Genomic DNA, 22,397 nt, shown 5'->3' with positions numbered 1-22,397 from the left:
ATTCAGTCGGACCGCAGTGAAATTTTCCCAGAGCTCAACTCTAGGTTAGGAAGAAACTCTCTGATTATTTTAAATTTTCAACAGGTTGGTAATTGTACCTGGGGGTAAGGGACTCTGATTCTGATTTTTTGGGGGAGTGGACCCTGATATTTGACCCGAAATTCCGAGTCGAAGACCCAGGTTTATATTCGAAAATTTCCCAAGGCCTAATTCTAGGTTAGGAAAAAAATCTATGACTTTTTTTAAATTTTTTTCCAGAGTTAGGTAATTGTACCCGGATACCGGGATTGTGATCCTGATTTTTGGGGGACGGCAATTCCTATTTTTGGGGAAAAATAATTTCACAATCTTCAGCCAAGCTGGATTGAATTAAAAGTTTGAAAACAACCATTCAGTCGGACGGAATTAAAATTTTCCCAGAGCTCAACTCTAGGTTAGGAGGAAACTCTCTGATTTTTTTTAATTTTCAAGAGATTGGTAATTGTACCTGGGGGTAAGGGACTCTGATTCTGATTTTTTGGGGGAGCGGACCCTGCCCTAATATTTGACCCAAAAGTCCGAGTCCAAGACCCAGGTTTATATTCGCATCTTTTTAACCGACATGTGAAATATAGATACTGTTAATGAGAATGGAGTCCAACCTCCCTCTTCGATTGTCAACTCTATTCTTTATTCGGATCCTGCTCGGAGGATCAATGTAATAGCGAGAAAAGAGTCCTATCTACCAGACGTTTACTACCAGAATTTTGTATCGATTCAGATACCATTAGAAAGCTAATGAAAATACCTAACCATACCTGAAGAGGATGATTAAAACGATTGGGTATTCATATCTAAATTATCAATTTCTAAACCCTCAGCCATATGGCTAGAGAGGGCATATATCATTTGATATGGCCAAAACGTGACTCATTGAAATAACCGATTTAGACCCTAGGTCTCTTTGGACCAAATCCGTTTCAGGACATTTGAAGTCGGTCTAGCAATGTCAAACCCTTCCGTCCGTTCGTCTGTCTGGCTGGTGGGCTCGATAACTCTCGAAGGGGAACGTGGTACATTGTAATATAATTGTCAAATTTAGATCGACTTCGGAGATGGGCAATATCCGTCGACTCCTTCTGGTACCTCCGCCACAAAGGTTCAAAATTTGAAATAACCAAAACAATCATAAAATCCGAAATTAGCATCCGATTCTCTTCATATTTTACACATCCCATTATTTCTACTAACGGATCGGAAAATTTTTTCTGGTACCTCTCCCATTTAGGATTCAAGCTTTTGAAAAAAAAAAAAAAAAAAAAACTCTCCACATGTTCTCTTCTATGAGAAGATCTTCTGGTCTTCTATGAGAAGAAAACCTTCCGGTCTTCTATGAGAAGAAGACCTTCTGGTCTTCTATGAGAAGAAGACCTTCCGGTCTTCTATGAGAAGAAGACCTTCCGGTCTTCTATGAGAAGAAGACCTTCTGGTCTTCTATGAGAAGACTTACGAGTCTTCTATTAGAAGATCTTTGGGTCTTCTATTAGAAGATCTTCTGCTCCTCTATGAGAAGACCTTCTGCTCCTCTATGAGAAGACCTTCTGCTCTTCTATGAGAAGACCTTCTGCTCTTCTATGGGAAGACCTTCTGGTCTTCTTTGAGAAGAAGACCTTCTGCTCTTCTATGAGAAGACCTTCTGCTCTTTTATGAGAAGATCCTTGGTCTTCTATGAGGAGACCATCTGGTCTTTTATGAGAAAACCTTATGGTCTTCTATGGAAAGAAGACCTTTTGGTCTTCTATGGAAAGAAGACCTTCTGGTCTTCTATGGGAAGAAGACCTTCTGGTCTTCTATGGGAAGAAGACCTTCTGGTCTTCTATGGGAAGAAGACCTTCTGGTCTTCTATGGGAAGAAGACCTTCTGGTCTTCTATGAAAGAAGACCTTCTGGTCTTCTATGAGAAGACCTTCTGGCCTTCTATGAGAAGACCTTCTGGTCTTCTATGAGAAGACCTTCTGGTCTTCTATGAGAATACCATCTGATCTTCTGTGAGAAGACCTTCTAGTCTTCTAAGAAGAATACCTTCTGGTCTTCTACGAAGAAGACATTTTGGGCTCCTAAGAGAATACTATCTGGTCTTCTTGGAGACGACCTTCTGGTCTTCTACGAAGAAGACCTCCTGGTTTTCCATGGAGGAAGACCTTCTGGTCTTCTATGGAAGAAGACCTTCTGGTCTTCTATGAGAAGACCTTCTGGTCTTCTATGAGAATACCATCTGATCTTCTGTGAGAAGACCTTCTAGTCTTCTAAGAAGAATACCTTCTGGTCTTCTACGAAGAAGACATTTTGGGCTCCTAAGAGAATACTATCTGGTCTTCTTGGAGACGACCTTCTGGTCTTCTACGAAGAATACCTCCTGGTTTTCCATGAGAAGACCTTCTGGTCTTCTCACTACTTTTCAGCAATGAACCAAATCCCTTCGAAAAAATCGCCGGAGTTTTAAGTTTGAAAGCCATTCAACATGCACCTCCCCCTAAAATTTACATTTTATTTAAATTTATTTATTAAATCGTCGAAGTAATACACTATTTTGCCTACTCATCGTCGGTTATCTGGAATCGATCAACAATGTATTCGAAAAACCCCGTTACAACTCAAACTGGTTTGGATTTTTCCCCCACACAACACCAACCACACATTTACAGATACTCTGAGATCTAATTATAAGTTTTGGTCTTCTATTAACTTTCAAAATAAAAAATACGGCAACAACAACAACAACAACGAAAAATTAATCATTTATTCCCAATGTCAAGTAAAAAAAAAAATCATTTAAATGGAAATACAATATTCAGCGAAAATGACGAGTAGTAGCTCGGTTAATACGACAGCCGGACAGCTAGCTAGCCGGCTAGTCAGTCAGCCAACCATTCACTGATTTGGTTAGTAAACCCCACAACCCAGCCAAAGCTACAGAGTCAGCTAAAACACACATAGGCACACACAGCAACAGCAACCGAAGCCAATCATCAGTTAGTCAAGCCATCCTCCACACTTTACACGTATTTTGCTTTGATTCAGATTAAAACACAGAATAACAATAATGTAATAATTTTTTGGTAAATAATATTGTAAACCATGATGAAGAAACCCTTGATCAGCAACGAAATATAGAGAGGGAGAGAAGAAGGTTTAAAACCCAGCAAAGGTAGATTCGGACTTGTATTGCTCATTTGGTGCACAATCAAAGATAAATCGGACGAAGTTATATATGGGAGCTATATCCAAAATCTGAACCGATCTCGATAAAATTTGGCAAAGATATTTCTGAGCTGTATTTCATATATTTCCCTGAATTTCGTTGTTACGGAGTGCATATTACGGCTGCGGAGGACAAAAATAACAAATCGGATGAACAGTATATATATGGGAGCTATAGCTATATCTGAACCGATCTACACCAAATTTGACATACTAGATTCTAGACTCAATTCGGTCGTAAGTGCCAAATTCCATCCCATTTGGACAAATATTAGACGTTTGGTGCACAATAGAAGGTAAATCGGACGAAGTTATATATGGGAGCTATATCCAAATCTGAACCGATCTTGATAAAATTTGGCAAAGATATTTCTGAGCTGTATTTCATATATGTCCCTGAATATCGTTGTTACGGAATGCATATTACGACTGTGGCTAACAAATATAACAAATCGGATGAACAGTATATATGGGAGCTATAGCTATATCTGAACCGATCTACACCAAATTTGACATACGAGCTTCTAGACTCAATTCGGTGGTAAGTGCCGAATTTCATCCCATTTAGACAAATATTGGACGTTTGGTGCACAATCAAAGGTAAATCGGACGAAGTTATGTATGGGAGCTATATCCAAATCTGAACCGATCTCGATAAAATTAAGCAAATGTATTTCTGAGCTGAGCTTTGATATATTTCCCCAAATATTGTTGTTACAGAGTACATATTACGGCTGCGGAGGACAAAAACAACAAATCGGATGGACAATATATATGGGAGCTATAGCTATATCTGAAACGATTTCGATCAAATTTGACATACTAGCTTCTAGACTCAATTCGGTCGTAAGTGCCAAATTCCATATCATTTGGACAAATATTAGACGTTTGGTGCACAATAAAAGGTAAATCGGACGAAGTTATATATGGGAGCTATATCCAAATCGGAACCGATCTCGATAAAATTTAACAAAGGTATTTCTGAGCTGTATTTCATATATTTCCCCGAATATCGTTATTACGGAGTGCATATTACGACTGTGGCTAACAAATATAACAAATCGGATGCACGGTATATATGGGAGCTATAGCTATATCTGAACCGATCGTCACCAAATTTGGCATACTAGCTTCTAGACTCAATTCGGTCGTAAGTGCCAAATTCCATACAATTTGGACAAATATTAGACGTTTGGTGCACAATCAAAGGTAAATCGGACGAAGTTATATATGGGAGCTATATCCAAATCTGAACCGATCTAGATAAAATTTAGCGTACGTATTTCTGAGCTGTATTTGATATATTTCCCCAAATATTGTTGTTACAGAGTGCATATTACGACTGCGGAGGACAAATATAACAAATCGGATGAACAATATATATGGGAGCTATAGCTATATCTGAACCGATGACATACTAGCTTCTAGACTCAATTCGGTAGTAAGTGCCAAATTCCATACCATTTGGACAAATATTAGACGTTTGGTGCGCAATCAAAGGTAAATCGGACGAAGTTATATATGGGAGCTATATCCAAATCTGAACCGATCTCGATAAAATTTTGCAAAGGTATTTCTGAGCTGTATTTGATATATTTCCCCAAATATTGTTGTTACAGAGTGCATATTACGACTGCGGAGGACAAAAATAACAAATCGGATGAACAATATATATGGTAGCTATAGCTATATCTGAACCGATCTACACCAAATTTGACATACTAGCTTCTAGACTCAATTCGGTCGTAAGTGCCAAATTCCATACCATTTGGACAAATATTAGACGTTTGGTGCGCAATCAAAGGTAAATCGGACGAAGTTATATATGGGAGCTATATCCAAATCTGAACCGATCTCGATAAAATTTTGCAAAGGTATTTCTGAGCTGTATTTGATATATTTTCCCAAATATTGTTGTTACAGAGTGCATATTAGGGCTGCGGAGGACAAAAATAACAAATCGGATGAACAATACGTATATGGGAGCTATAGCTATATCTGAACCGATTCCGATCAAATTTGGCATACTTATTTTCAGGCCCAATTTGGTTGTATGTGCAAAATTCCATACTATTCCTGCTGATATTACACATTTGGTGCACAATAAAAGGCAAATCGGACGAAGATTTATATGGCAGCTATATCTAAATTTTTACCGATTATCTCCAATTTCAATGAGGCTCGTCCTTGGGCCAAACAAATGATTTGTGCAAAATTTCATCTGGATCGGGTAATAAATGCGAACTGTTCTTTGTTCACAAAAATACATGGACAGACGGACGGGCGGACATACATAAATCGACTCAGAATGTGATTCTATGCAGATCATCAAAAGGAACTATGGGTCTATCTCGTTTCCTTTTGCCTATTACAAACAAATGGACAAAGACATAATAACCTGACCACCTTGTGGTGTAGGGTATAAAAACATCTTCATTAGCAACTAACTATAGAGGGAGAGGAGGAGGTTTGAAACCCAGCAAAGGTATTTTTTTTTTAGAAATCAGATAACAAAAAATCCCATAGGGGTCCGGATTATCTCATTTTTGGTTCATTGGGTGAAAGAGAACTGCATACGAAGTGATGAAAAGGAAGCAGAATACATTCCCAAGTTATTCGAAAATTGTCTATATTAGACCAGATGTATTATCAGCGGGCGTAAAAATATTTTCCATTGTTTCAATTTTTTTCTTTCTTGCTGCAGGAGAGCAATATTTGCAAGTGCTTACCAAGAGGTGAAAAGGAAGCAGAACATTTTTTTGTTTTTGAAAATGCCTAGATTTTGGAAAATGCCCTCTAAGATAAATATTAGCTGGGTGAGGTGGTACCCTCTCCCAGTTTTCTTAAACTGTGGCATGCCCATGCTCCAACATTTATCAACTATTTCCCATTGAGGTCCATATTTAACCTATTTTGTTCAGGCTTTAGTGCTTAAAGAAAGAATCAATAATAACTGCTTACAAAGTGGTGAAATGGAAGCAGAAATGATTCCAATGGGAATAGAAAACTCTCCAGATTAGATCAGATCTATTTCCCATGGTGAGGGGGAGGGGGGGGAATATTTTCCAGTTTCTTTACATTATTTGGTGCAGAGATAGTCCCATTTGTAACTGCTTACCAAGGGGTGAAAAGGAAGCAGAATTAATCTTTGAATTGTTTGATAAAAAAGAAAAAATGGAATGAGACAATAGCTCGTTTTTTTTCTGGTGTCCAATTTTTTATACCTTTTTGTGCCTCTCCTCAAAGGGTTTGCTGGGTTGTCTCCACACTTTTGGTGAATTAGTATTGAAAAAATGTTGATATTTACAAACTTCAAGTTTTTACAATTTCTGTGTGTGTGTGCTTTTTTGGTGGGGATTAAACGTATTAATCTAAAGTTCACCGGAAAGAGGTTTGAATGGCACATGAGAATTTACAACAAATCAGTCATAAGGCATTTGAGGTTAGGTTGAATGGTGGAAGTTAGTGGTCAGTACTTAGTAAATAGTGAAGTATCAAATTCAATTGAAAAACAAAAATATTGAACAAGTAAAAAAGCTGTAAGTTCGGCCGTGCCGAACTTTGAATAACCTCCACAATTTGGAAATAATTCCGGTAAATAATGTCGCTAAAATCATTAAAATACCGAATATTGGGGGTTCCGTTATATGGGAGCTATACGAAGACGTGGACCCATACAGACAATTTTCTGTCATAGGCTGTAGTATCTATTACGAACTTCAAATTTGAAACAATTCCGGTAAATAATGTTGCTAAAATCATCAAAATACCGAATATCGGGTGGTACCGTTATATGGGGGCTATACGAAAACGTGGACCCGCACAGACAATTTTCTGTCATCGGCTGTAGTATCCACTACGAACTTCAAATACCATATATGAAACAATTCCGGTAAATAATGTCGCTTAAATCATCAAAATACCGAATATCGGGAGGTACCGTTATATGGGGGCTATACGAAGACGTGGACCTACATAGTCCATTTTCTGTCGTAAGCCGTAGGATCTATTACGAACTTTAAATACCAAATTTGAAACAATTCCGGTGAATGATGTCGATGAAATCATCAAAATACCGAATATCGGGAGGTACCGTCATATGGAGGCTATACGAAGACGTGGACCCACACAGGCAATTTTCTGTCATAGGCTGTAGTATCTATTACGAACTTCAAATACCAAATATGAAACAATTCCGGTAAATAATGTCGCTAAAATCATCAAAATACCGAATATCGGGAGGTACTCTTATATGGGGGCTATACGAAGACGTGGACCTGAAGAGATAATTTTCTGTCTTAGGCTGTAGTATCTATTATGAACTTCAAATGCCAAATTTAAAACAATTCCGGTAAATAATGTCGCTAAAATCATCAAAATATCGAATATCGGTTGGTGCCGTTGTATGGGGGCTATACGAAGACGTGGACTTACATGGCCCATTTTCAATACCATAAGTCCTGCAGATATAATACACATTTGAGTAAAATATTATCAACCTACTTCATTTCGCTCGGAAGCTAGAGTGATTTCCACAGCCGAATAGACGGAAAGCCCCTCACTCTATAGAAGACCCCTGGAAGGATTCCCATGTTTAGAAGATCTCTGAAGGCCTTATTTTTTTAATAGACCCTTGGATAGCCTTTTATCTTCAAAATATCTTTGAAAGCCTTTCTATATATAGCAGACCCCTAGACGGTCTTCTACCCATGGAGGACATCTGGGAGACCCTTTATTACAAGAAGACCTCAGGAAGACCTTCTATCAATAAACAATCTCTATAAAATACAACTTGGCGGACTTCTATATGTAGGAGATCTCTGACCTATCTATCGTATATCTACAGAATTCCTCTGAAAGACTCTCTAATTATAGAAGACCTCTCAAAGTCCCCTCATTATGCACAAAAAACAATCAAAATCTTTCTGTTGATAAAAAAAAAGCATTTATAGAAATTTCGAAAATTCACAAAGTCCGACATACTAAATTTAGAATACGGCCTTATTTATCCCCGCCCCTTATTCCCCGAGACACGCAACCACACCATTTTAAGTTTCTTTACAGAGACCTTTAATTTCTCTCCCGTTACCCATAGAAGACCTCTGGAGAGACTCCATATCTGAAAAAGTATTCTCGTGCTATAGAAGGTCTCTGGGTGGTCTTTGAGCTGTAGAGGGCGACCCTATTCCTTGTGGTTTCTATGAAATTCATTCAATAGCCAAAAAAAAAATAATAACAAATTTTATTCATTCCAGAATTTCAAAACATGAATCGTATATTTTTTGTAGTATTTTATTCTGGTTTTAATATGGATTTCCCCATTATTTTCAAATTCGCCATGCTGCTTGAAAGGCAAAAAATAGCACAAGAAAATAATAAAAAAATCTCTAACCACATAATTACACACAAAAGCTGGATAAGCTAAAAGGTCGAAACCACAAAAGAATTGCAATGAAAAAAATACGCAAGTGTGAGGAACGATGAATAATTTTAAGTTTATAATTAAAAACTCCATTTACATCAAAAAATAGAAAGATTTTAAAAAAATTAACCAATGAAAAAAAATAAAAAAAAAAATAAAAAAAAAATTTAAAAAAAAAATGAAAAAAAAATGTTGAACTCCCCTCAAATACGCGAGAGTGAGGAACGAGGAATAATTTCGATTTTATATTTAACCCGGGAAAGGTCAAAAGTCGGGCGACTATATGATACCCTACACAACTATGCATATTTAGTAGAGTTCCCGCGTTACAAAAAATGTTTATTTTGGGGATTTAAGTGAAGAAGATCATACGAACTATGAACCGAATAACATTTATACAATCGGATAACAGTTCAATCGGATGAAGAAGTAAATCAAAGCAATATAAAAACCTGAACCAATCTCGAGAAAATTTGGCAGAGGTTTTTTCGAGCAGTATCTGATGCTCTGTATCAAATCTCATTGTAGTGGAGTGGAGTATTAAGCATGTGAGGGACTTTGTCACCAAATCGGACGTTAAATCCCTCATATAGCTATATACCTATATCTGAACCGATTTCCCCAAAAATCTCAGGCATTTGCTTTTAGGTTGAATTCCAAAGATCATTGCTGTCGAGTGAATATTACGCATGTGAGGGACCTAAAAAATCCCAAATCGGATAAAACATATATATGGGAGCTATAGCTATATCTGAACCGATTTTCACCCAATTTTCTACACTTGCTTCTAGACTGAATTCGAGATGATTTGCCAAAATGCAGATCATTTGGGCTGATATTGGCCATTTGGTGCACAGTTTTCCCGAAATCGGTTGGAGATTTATATGGTAGCTATATCCAAATCTGAACCGATCTTGACAAAATTTGATACATTTATTTTAGAGCTGTATCTGATATCTGGTACCAAAGATCATTGTTGTGGAATGCATATTACGCGTGTGGGGGACTATAAACCACAAATCGGCTAAAACATATATATGGGGGCTATAGCTATATCTGAACCGATTTTCACCAAATTTGAAGTACCGGTTTATAGGATGAATTTAGGCGTAATTGCCAAAGTTCAGGTCATTTGGGCTGATATTGGCCTTTTGGTGCACAGTTTTCCCGAAATCGGTTGGAGATTTATATGGTAGCTATATCCAAATCTGATCTGATCTCGATAAAATTTGGCAGAGGTATTTCTGGACTGTAACTGATATCTGGTACCAAAGATCATTGATGCTGAGTGCATATTACGCATGTGAGGGACTTAAAACTCCAAATCGGATGAAACATATATATGGGAGCTATAGCTATAGGTCGACTGATTCACTCCAAATTTGATGTACTTGCTTCCAGACTGAATTCGGTGTGGTGTACCAAAATTCAGGTCATTAGGACTTATATTGGTCATTTGGTGCACAATGAACCCAAAATCGGTTGAAGATATATATGGGGAGCTATATCTAAATCAGATCCGATTATAACCAATTTTAATAAGGGTTCGTTCTTGAGCCAAACAAATATTTTTTGCAAACTTTCATCTCAATCGGATAAATGCGATCTGCATTTTGTTCACAAGAATAAATGGACGGACGGACTGACTTGCATAAATTGACTCAGAATGTGATTCTATGAATATTCTCAAAAGTAACTAGGGGTCTATCTTGCTTCCCTCTCCCTGTCACCAATAAATGCACAAAGACCTAATACCCTTACCACTAAGTGGTGTAAGGTATAAATACTCGTTATAAAATTAAAAAAAATTGTTTAAAAAATTAAAAAAGAAAAAAAAATCTGCTACTTCCCCAAAATTGTTTAGCAAAAATTTCCATTACCAAATAATGAGTTCCCTGACCAATTTTTGGTAATTATAACTACTTACAAAACAGTCCTTTATTTTTGTGGCAAAAACTAAAAGAGTCCTCGGCAAGAGTAGAGAATCTGTTCATTTTTACGAATTTCGCTGCCTCTCTAAAATGAGCAAAGTATGCTCGCCATTAGAACGAAACCGAAAAATAGAGTTTTGCTCGTTTTGTCTTTTTTCTACTCTTTTTTCTACTAGTGCTCCCGCTCGAATTCAAGCAAGTATCATTCTTTACTCGAATTCGAGCGGGAGCACTTCTGGAAGTAGAAAAAAACAGACAAAACGAGCAAAACTCTATTTTTCGGTTTTGTTCTAATGGTGAGCATGCTTTGCTCGTCATTTTTCGTTTTCGTACTCCCGCTCGATTTCGAGCAAGTATCACTCTTTACTCGAATTCGAACGGGAGCACTCCTGGCTGTAGAAAATACCAAAACGGGTCATATCCTATTTTTCGGAGGTCTACCTTTTAATGGGGTTTTCGACTCACAAAGCTGTTCAAATTTTTGCTGAGTGTAATCTTGAAATTCTCTTTTTAGATACCTTAGATATTTATATGTTTTCAAAAAAGAAAAAATGAATTGGACCTCCTCATTTCATAGCCACCAATTTTTTTTTATCAATTAATCCATTTTGGCTGAATTCGAAATTTTCAAAAATTTCTCAACCAGACATTTGTCATGTGTCCACCTTTAAGTATCCAACCCATCCCCTCATTGAAGAAACACACTGGCGCTACATAAAATAATAAATAATGTCCCAGCGCCTACGCCTCAGCTCGTTGGGAAATGTTTCATTCAAAAGCTTTAATTATTAATTGAAATACGTTTTATTCAAATGTTTATAAAAAAAAAACACACCAAGGTATGAAAAATATACATTTATATGTACGTAGCCAGGTAGGTTGCTATAAAGCAATTTCATACAATGGCCCAGCAACATGGCAAATTACCACATATGGCTGGCTGACTGGCTGGCTGGCTGCTGGGTCTCCTCTCAGCTTGGCATGGCTGGTTGGCTGTCTAACCGGCCGTTTGTCGTCATTCACAGATGCAGTGCAATGCAATGTGCAGCCAAGTCAACCACTCAACACAGCCAGCTATTAAAAGGCTGGCATGTGATTTTTGCTATGTTACTCATTTCTGTAAAATATTTCATAATTTTGTTTTTTTTTTTCGGCGTTTTTTTGGTTGGGACATATTTTTTTGGTAAAAATTTGGGAATTTGGGGAAAATTTGTAAAAAGCTTCTTATATGCCTGATCTGCTACTGTGATCCCTGTAATGTGTTGATTTGTATATAAATCTCACATCGAAACAAGTAAAAACCAGTAAAGAAAGTCTTAAAATCGGGCGGAGCCGACTTTATGATACCCTACACCACTTTGCTAATTTAGTAGAGCTCCACATAACAATTAAACGTTTTTATGGGAGAAACCAATCATACACGCCATGATTATAATTATAACATAAAGTTCAAAGGACTAAATATGCCGAAGCATTTGTATCTTTTAAATTCGGACTTGTATTGCCCATATGATATATATGGGAGCTATATCCAAATCCGAAGCGATCTCTATAAACTTTTGGCAAAGATATTTCTGAGCTATATTTGATATATTTCCCCAAATATTGTTGTTACGGAGGGCATATTACGGCTGTGGGTAACAATTATAACAAATCGGATGAAAAATATATATGGGAGCTATAGCTATATCTGAATCGATCTTCACCAAATTTTACATACTAGCTTCTAGACTCGATTCGGTCGTAAGTGCCAAATTGCATCCCATTTGGGCAAATATTAGACGTTTGGTGCGCAATAAAAGGTAAATCGGACGAAGTTATATATGGGAGCTATATCCAAATCCGAAGCGATCTCGATAAAATTTGGCAAAGATATTTCTGAGCTGGATTTGATATATTTCCCTGAATATCATTGTAACGGAGTGCATATTACGGCTGTGGGTAACAAATATAACAAATCGGATGAACAATATATATGGTAGCTATAGCTATATCTGAATCGATCTTCACCAAATTTGACATACTAGCTTCTAGACTCAATTCGGTCATAAGTGCCAAAATTCATCTCATTTGGGGAAATATTAGACGTTTGGTGCACAAAAAAAGGTAAATCGGACGAAGTTATATATGGGAGCTATATCCAAATCTGAACCGATCTCGATAAAATTAAGCAAATGTATTTCTGAGCTGTATTTCATATATTTCCCTGAATTTCGTTGTTACGGAGTGCATATTACGCCTGCGGACGACAAAAATAACAAATCGGATGAACAATATATATGGGAGCTATAGCTATATCTGAACCGATTTCGATCAAATTTGGCATACTCATTTTCAAGACTAATTTGGTTGTATGTGCAAAATTTCATACTATTCGGTCGGATTTTACACGTTTGGTGCACAATAAAAGACAAATCGGACGACGATATATATGGGAGCTATATCTAAATTTTTACCGATTATCTCCAATTTCAATAGGATTCGTCCTTGGGCCAAACAAATGATTTGTGCAAAATTTCATCTGGATCGGGTAATAAATGCGAACTGTACTTTGTTCACAAAAATACATGGACAGACGGACGGGCGGACATACATAAATCGACTCAGAATGTGATTCTATGCAGATCATCAAAAGGAACTATGGGTCTATCTCGTTTCCTTTTGCCTGTTACAAAGAAATGCACAAAGACATAATACCCTGACTACCGTGTGGTGTTGGGTTTAAAAAGCAGTAAAGGGCCTCCACCATTTGGGACGAATTTGAAAAATTAAAAAAAAAAATTGTTAAAAATTCTGTTAAAATCTTAAAAATACCTAATATAGCCGTTATATTAGGGCCTATGCGAATATGTGGACCTGCATAGGCAACTTTTTTTTATAAGCCATACTTATACCGACATTTTTTGCTCTCATTCAAAAAAAATTAAAAAAAAGTAAAAATTATGGCGTTTGACTTTGTTGCAGTTTTTTATCACACCCTGTATATATACTTTGTTATGTCTAAAATTATTATTATTTCGATGAGTTACAAACGGCGTGACGAACTAAATATACCCTCCATACTATGTATGGTGGAGGGTGTAAAAACGATTTACGTCAAACATAATATTTTTTCGCTTTAGTACCTATTTGTTCAATATTTTTTTTAACCACAACAACCCATTGAAATATCAAAGCAAATTCAACCAAAAACGGCAATGTTGCTATGATGAAAACAAAGGTCCTAAAATGTGAGATCTTTTTTTTTTTTGAATTTGAAATGAAATAAAAATTGCATTCATTACTTTTGCTCCTTTGCAAAATGTTTGCCATTCTCCACACAAATGTTTGTTCTGACGTTTTGTTACAATGTCGAAGAGGAGAGCAGAGCAGAGGAGGCAACAGCGGCAACAACACTCAGTGCTCATTATTTTTGTTCTCACACATTAGAGCAGAGACTACTCTCACGTACTCTCAACGCAGTCCCCAACAAATGGAAACAAACGGGCCACTACAAATGACTGGTGTGATGCAACAAGTGATGCCAACTCAAAAAAAACGCGAAATGCAATTTTTCGATATTTTTGCATAAAAAACGCCACAATTTAATAAATGGAGAAAATTACTAGGGAATTTGGAAAGGGCAATAAATAAAGACAAATTATTCATAAATTAAAAGATTTGCGGACACAACAAAGACAAATTTAATATAAATATATTGAAGTATAAAGGACAGATTAAAAATATTTGCAACAGGTGGATTTATCTCAGTTACCACAACATTGTAACCGAATGGAAATAAACCACTACAAATGACTAGTGTCATGGAACATGTGATGTCAACTCAATGGAACGTGATTTTGACATGTTTATGCATAGAAAACGCCAAAATAAAATAAATGGGAAAAAATGCCTAGAAAGTAGTGGTGGGCAATAACTTAAGACAAAATAATTATAAATGAGAAGAAGTAGAGGTAATGACTTTATGATACACTACACCTCTTCCATATTTAGCTGAGCTTCACATAACAAATAAAAGGTAAAAAATGTAACAAATCGGATGAACAATATACATATATGGGAGCTATAGCTATATCTGAACCGAATTTCTCCAAATTTGACATACTTGTTTCTCGGATCAATTTGGTGATAAGTGCCAAATTCCTTCCCATTTGGGCTAATATTACACGTTTGGTATACAATCAAACTCAAATCGGACGAAGGTATATATGGGAGCTATATCCATATCTGAACCGATCTCGATAAAATTTGCTTTGATTTGAGGGATAAATTTATTTTTCCAATCACTTGATTGATATTCGGACAAGCCATATAAAAACATCATTATTTTGAAAATCGCAAGAGCATTTCTATTTTTTCGGTTTATTTTTAAGTTCTGCATGATTAATCTCTGTTTATGCAAAAACGGTAATGCCAACTCAAAAAATGCCAAAAAAAAAAAAGTTTTAATGAGTTTTTGCATTAAAAACGCCAGAATCAAATGGTGAAAGTGCTGAGGAATTTTGGGAGGGAATAATAATTATTTGAAAATGAACTGTTATAGGATATGGCAAAGACAAATCCTACCCATCGAACTAAAAATGAGATTTTTAAGAAGAATGCCCTAAAAATATCTAAAAAAAATTGTCATTTCGGAGAAGGCCCGTGCCCCTGGCTAAGTCGGTGATAGATTAAACAACAACCAGTTTTTGTAAAAATATACTCGAATGGTTCGTATTCAAAGGTATTAATTTTTGACTTGGTTTTTATAAAATTTTTTAAAAGCTTTCGTGCATTTTCGAAATGTTTTAATTTCAACTCATAGGGAAAATTTTTAGATAATTACAGAACATTTTGCTTGAAAACACAAAATTTTTTGGCTGTTGGGCTGGAGCGCTATTCCGGTCTACGTCGGTATCCTGATTTTCAATATTTTGATGATTTTGGCCACTTTAGTGCATTTTCAAAATTATTTGATTTCAACTCATTGGAAATTTTTCTGCTTGTGACAAAACCAAAAATTTAAAAATTTAGAGGGGCACTTCCGAAATGGTCCATTTTTAGATAATTTTCCGAAATGGTTCATTTTTGAATAATTTCGCGTTCTTTAACTGCTTAAAAACACTAACGTCTACCTCGGTACTTCTGATTTCCAATATTGTGATTATTTTGGCCCATTTTTTTTTTCAACGGAAAAATTCGGTACGCAGATTTTGCAATGGGTCATGCGGTCTGTGAAAAAAGATTATGCCAGCACCTTCCGATATTTTTAACTTTGATGGTTTTGGTTTACAGCAGAATGCTTTCAAATTTGTTTATTTGAATCTCGCATTAGATAACAACACCTGTAGCAAGACATCGATTTGTACTGCAATATCCAACCGAAATCAATGACAAAAATGGAATTCGCTCAAATATTAAATTCTGATTTTTTTAATTGGTGATTTTTTAGCTGCTATCCTTTTTGTTTCAACAGTTCACACAGTTTTTTTTATTTATTTTTTTCAAAAATGAAAATGAAAAAATGGAATTCGTTCGAATATTGAGCTCCGATTGTTTTAAATGGTGATTTTTTTAGCGAACTTTTTTTGATGTTCTTTTTTTCAATCGATTTGGTTTTAGCTTGGTTTCTCAAGGCATAGAACTACTTTCGAAGTACCACCGATCTATAGAGACCATAGGATAGAAGTTATTTCGAGGTCCTTGGACCTGCTAGCCTGTGGCAATAGCATAGGGGCGCATTCGAATAGCCCTTATTCAGCTCCAGTCGAGAGAATGGTGGTTTTATGCAAGTCTGTCTGAAATCTAAACAAAATTTCACAAGGGAAGTTTTTTACTAAAAGCGACGCTTATTTTTTAATCACAAGGTTTTATAAATACGGGTTTGAATTCATTTAATCAAAAATTTCAATAACCCTCAGATTTTAATGGATTTTTTTCCTGAGGTATATTATAAGATCTATTCCGGAATATGTAAAAATCAAAAACCATTTTTGAGATACTTTCCCTGATAAGTGTTAGCGTTGTACCCGAAAAAACTGGTAGTAAAACTTAAAATAGAAAAATTTTCTCCATTTTTATATTTTAAGTTTTACTTCGGCGAATTTCACTCTTAATACATATTTCTTTTTTGTTAAGTACGCACAAATAATAACGCAAAATGTTAATTCTTATTAAAAACTATCAACATGACAATAAAAAAGCCGTAGGATTTTTAAAATTAACAAAAAGCACTTAATTTCCGTTCACCAAAAAAATGGTCATCTGTGAAAATAAACGCAAAATTGTCAACACTATATCCCCCTTTATTTGTAATGGAGAAATACAGAACAACATCATAATGAGAGCGAGAGACATTGTTGTATTTCATTTCGATGAAAATCAATCAAAGCCCATAAAAAACATCTACATATTCAACATTTTGATTATTTTTTTTTTTTTTTGTATAATTTCATATTTTTCTACTGTCGCAGCTATGATGTTTATTTGTTCCTCGTTTGGTGTTTGCCGCGCCGAAGATGCATAACGTAAATGTGAACGGTGCCGCGTACGGTGAGACGACAAGTGTTACCAAGTGAGGGCTGGGTGATGGTGCGCGCTCTGAGCAGAGAAAAAAAAAACAAAAACATATACACAAAATCAAAAACACACACTTGCACACACACTCTCAAATGAATACACGCGAGCCATCAATAAGACGACGAGAAATAATAATAATAACAAAAACAATCATCAGGCAGAAAAAAAACCCAACGCAAGCAAGAGACTGCCTGGTTGACTGTGCGTGTATATGAATGAAATAATACACACAAACACACACACTCCACCGCACCGCACTGCTCTCAGCCAACACATAAAAACGTTTCATCAACAAGAAAAACATAGCGCAGCGCAGATGCCAGGGTTGCCATGCCACCCATGTTTTGCAAAGGAAAACGGGGGGCCGGGCAAGGTAAACAAACCATGCCGCCGCCGCTTGTTTACACTAGGAACACAAGGTACACTTTTTTTTGTTGTAATTCCTGTAAGTGTTTGTTGGGCGGTGTTGGTAACCCTTGTTAGATGGATGGGATAGTGTATTTTTTTGCAAAAAAAAAAAAAGAAATTTATTCTAATAATTGTTACTTAATCTTTTCACATTTTTTTTTGTTGATGGGCAAAAATTCACTAACCTTTTTCTAGAAACTGGACAGCCAACAGCACCGCAAAAGTATGGATAGCAGCAACAAAATACAAATAATTGCAGGATTTCTATTTTTACAGCCAGTTGAACTCCGTCGTGCAATTAATCAAATACCTTTAGAAAAATTAGTTTTTTTTTCTGCTTGTTGTTATTGTATCTTGCTGTGGTGTTTAATTCTTCTTCACTTTACTCTTTTCTTGTGGTTTATTTTTTCAATTTGCTATTCTTTGCTTTTAATTATACATTTTTTTAAACATTTTTTTCTTCACAACAGCATCATCATCACTTTGAAAAATTCTTCACAATTTGTTATTACACAATTTTCCGTTTTATTATTTTCCGTTTTCTCAACGATTTTTGTGCAATTTTTCCATTTTCATTTTACTCCTCCACTCTGACTGACTCTGGCTCGCTCGTTTAGAATGTGCAAGAAAAAAGTGCAATTTTTGCAAATTTCTTCTTATTGGATACAAATGCAGGCAGTCGTCAGTCGGACAGACGGAAAGAGCAGCAGCAGGCACACATTTGTACTGAGAAAAGAAAAACAGAAATTAAATGAAATTTATTTGACAAGACGACGAAGTAGAAGAAGAAGCCGCGACGACGAAACAACGACGAGTGTATGAACGAAGCACCGTGTTCATGTTGTATTGCGCGAGTATATGTTGTTGTTGACTACGACGACGACGACGATGGTAATGATGATGTGTGGAGCCCAGAGTCAAGGGTGGGTGGCGGCGACGGCGGCGGCAGCAGTGTCATACAACGACGTCGTCGTCGTTGTTGTTCAACAACGACAACATGGTCATTGTTGACGTATGTGTGTAATGTACTGGGAGAGTGAGAGCAAAAACATACACGAGGCAGGTAGTGAGAGAGAGAGAAGTGGGCCCCAAGCAAATGGAGCACAGGTAATGTTAAAGGGGGAGGGAGAGCATAAAAATAAAGAGTTTGAATATGCATGCACACAACTAGACATCGTCTTGCGTCGCCAATGCAGCCTCTTCACGTTATTATTATTATTCTTACAAAAATAATTCCAAGTTACATGGGAACATACATGCATATACCTACATATATAAAATCCTATGTATGTATAATACAAATAAAAATGTTGTATATACACATAGGTGTATAGAGCTTACTCCCATCATCATATCTAGCAACACAAACAATAAAGGCCAGGCAGCCACACACACACACATCAGACCAGCCAGCAGTGAGAACGGGCTATACACAATCAACAGCACCAACAACAACAGCAAAAGCGTCATAATGAAGCTTTTGTATAGCTTGCTGCTTGGCTGGTTTTAGTGCCGAGAACATTTTCATTCATTCATTCAAGAAAATTGTGAAGTGAGCAAATTTTTGTATTTCCAAAATACACGAATCAACGAACGATCCAGCCAAATACCCTCCTCCTCCCACCCACCAACAACAACACAGCAAACGTACGTACGTTTGTCTGCCTGCCTGCCTTACCCACAAATATTTTCTTGCGGCATTTGTTTTGTTGTTATAGGCAATCGGCGGCACTCACCCACAACTAAACAAGCTCATTCTTTAACGAAGAACTTCTCTAGTCAGTCAATTCGTATATTAGTCGTGTCGCCGCCCGCCACCCTTTTAACCAACAACATCTAGTGAAAGAAAAAAAAATAGCCACACATTCTAAGCACTCATGTTATTTTTTTTCTCCTTTCATTTTTTTTTTTTTTTTTGTTTTACATACTTCCTTTTCTGCACAACATACACACAAAGTTTTCCACTAGAATAAAATCTATCAATTCATTTCGGTGTATTTTTACTAAAAGCCAGCGACGTAAAAAAATCTCGACAATCATTTTTTTTTTTCTTCTTCTTTAGCTCACGCAGGCAGCATTAAAATAGCAACACACACACTCTTTTCCATATCAATAAATATATATGAAAAAAAATGAGAAAAAACGAACGAACGAACTTCTCTCAATACCTCACACAACACACACTTCTTTTATTTTCAGCTTCTTGGTAAAGGATTTTCAATTGGATTTCATTTCTTGTAGGTAGTAGCTTTTTTACATATTTTATTTTTCTTTCTTTCTTTCCTCTTTTTTTCACATTACATATATTTTTTTTTAAGAAGAAAAGAAAAACGATGGTTTTGCCATTTCGTTACACTTCAAATTCGTAAATGATTTTGTTTTTCGTTTAAAAATTCGCTTATTTTTTGTTGTTTTCCTTCTTGAAATTATTTTACTACACACTGGATGTTTTTTTTCTTATTTGCTGTAGTTTCTTGTGTATTTATTTTTCTTTCACACACAAGTTACAAGTCCCGTACAAGAAACAAAACAGCGTTCCGAGAACGACAACCTTCCTCGAGAAGATTTGTTTCAATAATGAACTAGGGCTGGCAAACAATCGATAGTCTAATTGATATTAACGATATTTTCCTTTTCTCGAAATTATCGATAGTTTCAATGGGGTCTCTGCTAAATCGCATTAAAATGATAACCCGGGGATTTTGTTAATCACCTAGAATTGATGACATTTGATATTTTGTTGAACGGTTACATCATGGTACAATAACGGGAGGTAAAATAAAGCTATTCTAGGCTGAAAAACATAAAATTCAGAAAAATGCATGGAATATTTATAGTAAAGTCCATATAATTGAATATTTTAAGATTATTTCAGCAACAGCAAATGTGCCTTAAATTATTTATCCACCTAATCTAATTTGGCCGATATCTCACAAATAAATGCTTAAATTTTGTCTTCCAATGCGCCAATTGATGCGGGCTCTTCTGTGTAGGCATGAGGACCATGGTAAAATCATGGTAGAATGAAGAAGGTGTAGTCATGTTATCATATTAGAGTAGTTATGTATAGAAGTTTTTGGAACCGTCCATGGCCCTAGGGGCTAGGTAACTGTGTTAATTGAATATAAATAAATAAATAAATATGTTTACATTTTTTTTTAAATTTATGCATTTAATCATTGTCAAAATCTTTATTCATAAATCCATTGTGTACACACGAAAGCAGAGATGGGAACTGTTTTTTATGCATAAAAATTTGGCAAGGAAAATTACAAAAAATGCAGAGCTGGGAATAACATAAACATAAAGTCATTTCAAATAGACATATCCATCTCTGCATTTTCTGTAATTTTCCTTGTCAAATGTCAATGCATAGAAAAAAGCATGGTAGAAGGAATACAGGACACACCAGCTGGGACAATGAACTGTCAAACCAATTTTCAAAAAGTGAAAATGTTGAATGAAAAATTATTGAAAATTGTGAAACTTTTTGAAAAATGCATATTATAACTACCTCCAATTTTTGAGATTTATAAGAAAACATATAAAAATCTACTTATTTTTGACAAAACGTTTTTGCAACACTGGCATATTAATATTCCCAAACGTTGGAAAAAGATTCCCATTTCTGATTATTATACAGGGTGTATAAAAAACTGCAACAAAGTCATGAGCCATAATTTTTACATTTTTTAAATTTTATTGAATGAAAGCAAAAAATGTCGGAAATAGCATCAAATTTTAGAATGAGTTTAGATTTATTCTAATAGGTCACCTATGGCACGAATTATGGCCTTCAAACGGCAAATGACACCGGCACACGCTGCCCAAATGTTGCTCTGCCGTATTTTGGCCCATTCCCGGCAAAGCGCATGCTTGAGGTGATCGACACTTTGATTCTTTTTAGTGCCAACCTTGCTCTGCTGGACAACGTCATCGGAGAAAACCTAATTCTGCAGTTCACCACTTTCGGCCAAGCGAAACAACTCTTCACCCTGCACACCAATAGAAGGTTGTTATGATACGCAATTTTCAAAAATTTTAACGAATTTGAATAATTTCTCATTCAAAATATTCAATTTTTAAATTGCTTTGACAGCTCATTGTCCCAACAGCGATTACCATGGATGGATGGTATAATGCATGGTAGAAGAGTACAGGTAGATGTACTTGGGAACATTGATATGTCAAAATATTTTAAATGTCTTTTCAAATATAAGTAGATTTTTATTTGTTTGTGAGGTTATTATAATAAACGTTTTCGAAAATATTTACAAATTTAAATACTTTTTGGTCCATTTTTTTAATTTTAAAATTGGTTTGACATTTCATTGTCTCAGCAGCTGTGTCGACGCGTCTATCCATGGTACAATGAAGAGAAGGTAGGCCAACTTTGAAAAAATTGCAAGTATAGAGGTCTACCTGTTTGGCTTGTAATATCAGAATTACTATCAAAACAATAAAAAAGCAAACAACTTGTTGCATTGATTTTGAACAAATAATTTAAAACCGCGAAAACTGAATGAATGGTCAACATTTTTTTTCAATATCATGTTCTACATATCTTTTATGGTTTATTTCGCGACAAAAACTGTAAATTTTGTCGATGCATTCGTTGCAATAAGCATTTTGAAAACACCCGAATTTGAATATTTTCTGAACAATTTTTTATTATTGAAAAGAAGACACACACATAAGCAAATGAAGTTGACATATTAACCCAGAAAAATTAAAAAAATTAAATCATATGGTAGTTCTGCCCTACCTTGAATTCTTTGTACCATGCGTCTATCTATATTCTTCTACCATGGAATGAGTCTTCAAACTAATGTAATTGAT

The 22,397-nt window shown here is 35.8% G+C and overlaps 1 protein-coding gene across 1 annotated transcript in view; it reads right to left on the bottom strand.

Annotated features, from left to right (window-relative positions):
• LOC101893878 (pneumococcal serine-rich repeat protein) overlaps positions 1-20,129 on the bottom strand; it is a 117,057-nt gene extending 96,928 nt beyond the window's left edge. Inside the window, exons 1-2 of the mRNA XM_059123385.1 lie at positions 19,727-20,129; positions 17,744-18,284 (exon numbers count right to left, since the gene is read on the bottom strand). The gene's annotated coding sequence lies outside the window, so the exon portion shown is untranslated. The remainder of the gene's footprint in view (positions 1-17,743; positions 18,285-19,726) is intronic.
• Between the last annotated feature and the right edge of the window lie 2,268 nt (positions 20,130-22,397).

This window comes from Musca domestica, unplaced genomic scaffold (genome assembly GCF_030504385.1).
Source record: "Musca domestica strain aabys unplaced genomic scaffold, Musca_domestica.polishedcontigs.V.1.1 24, whole genome shotgun sequence".
Taxonomy (NCBI): Eukaryota; Metazoa; Arthropoda; class Insecta; order Diptera; family Muscidae; genus Musca; species Musca domestica.
The sequence above is the reverse complement of the archived record's forward strand: the minus strand, read 5'-3'. Positions and strand labels throughout refer to the sequence as shown.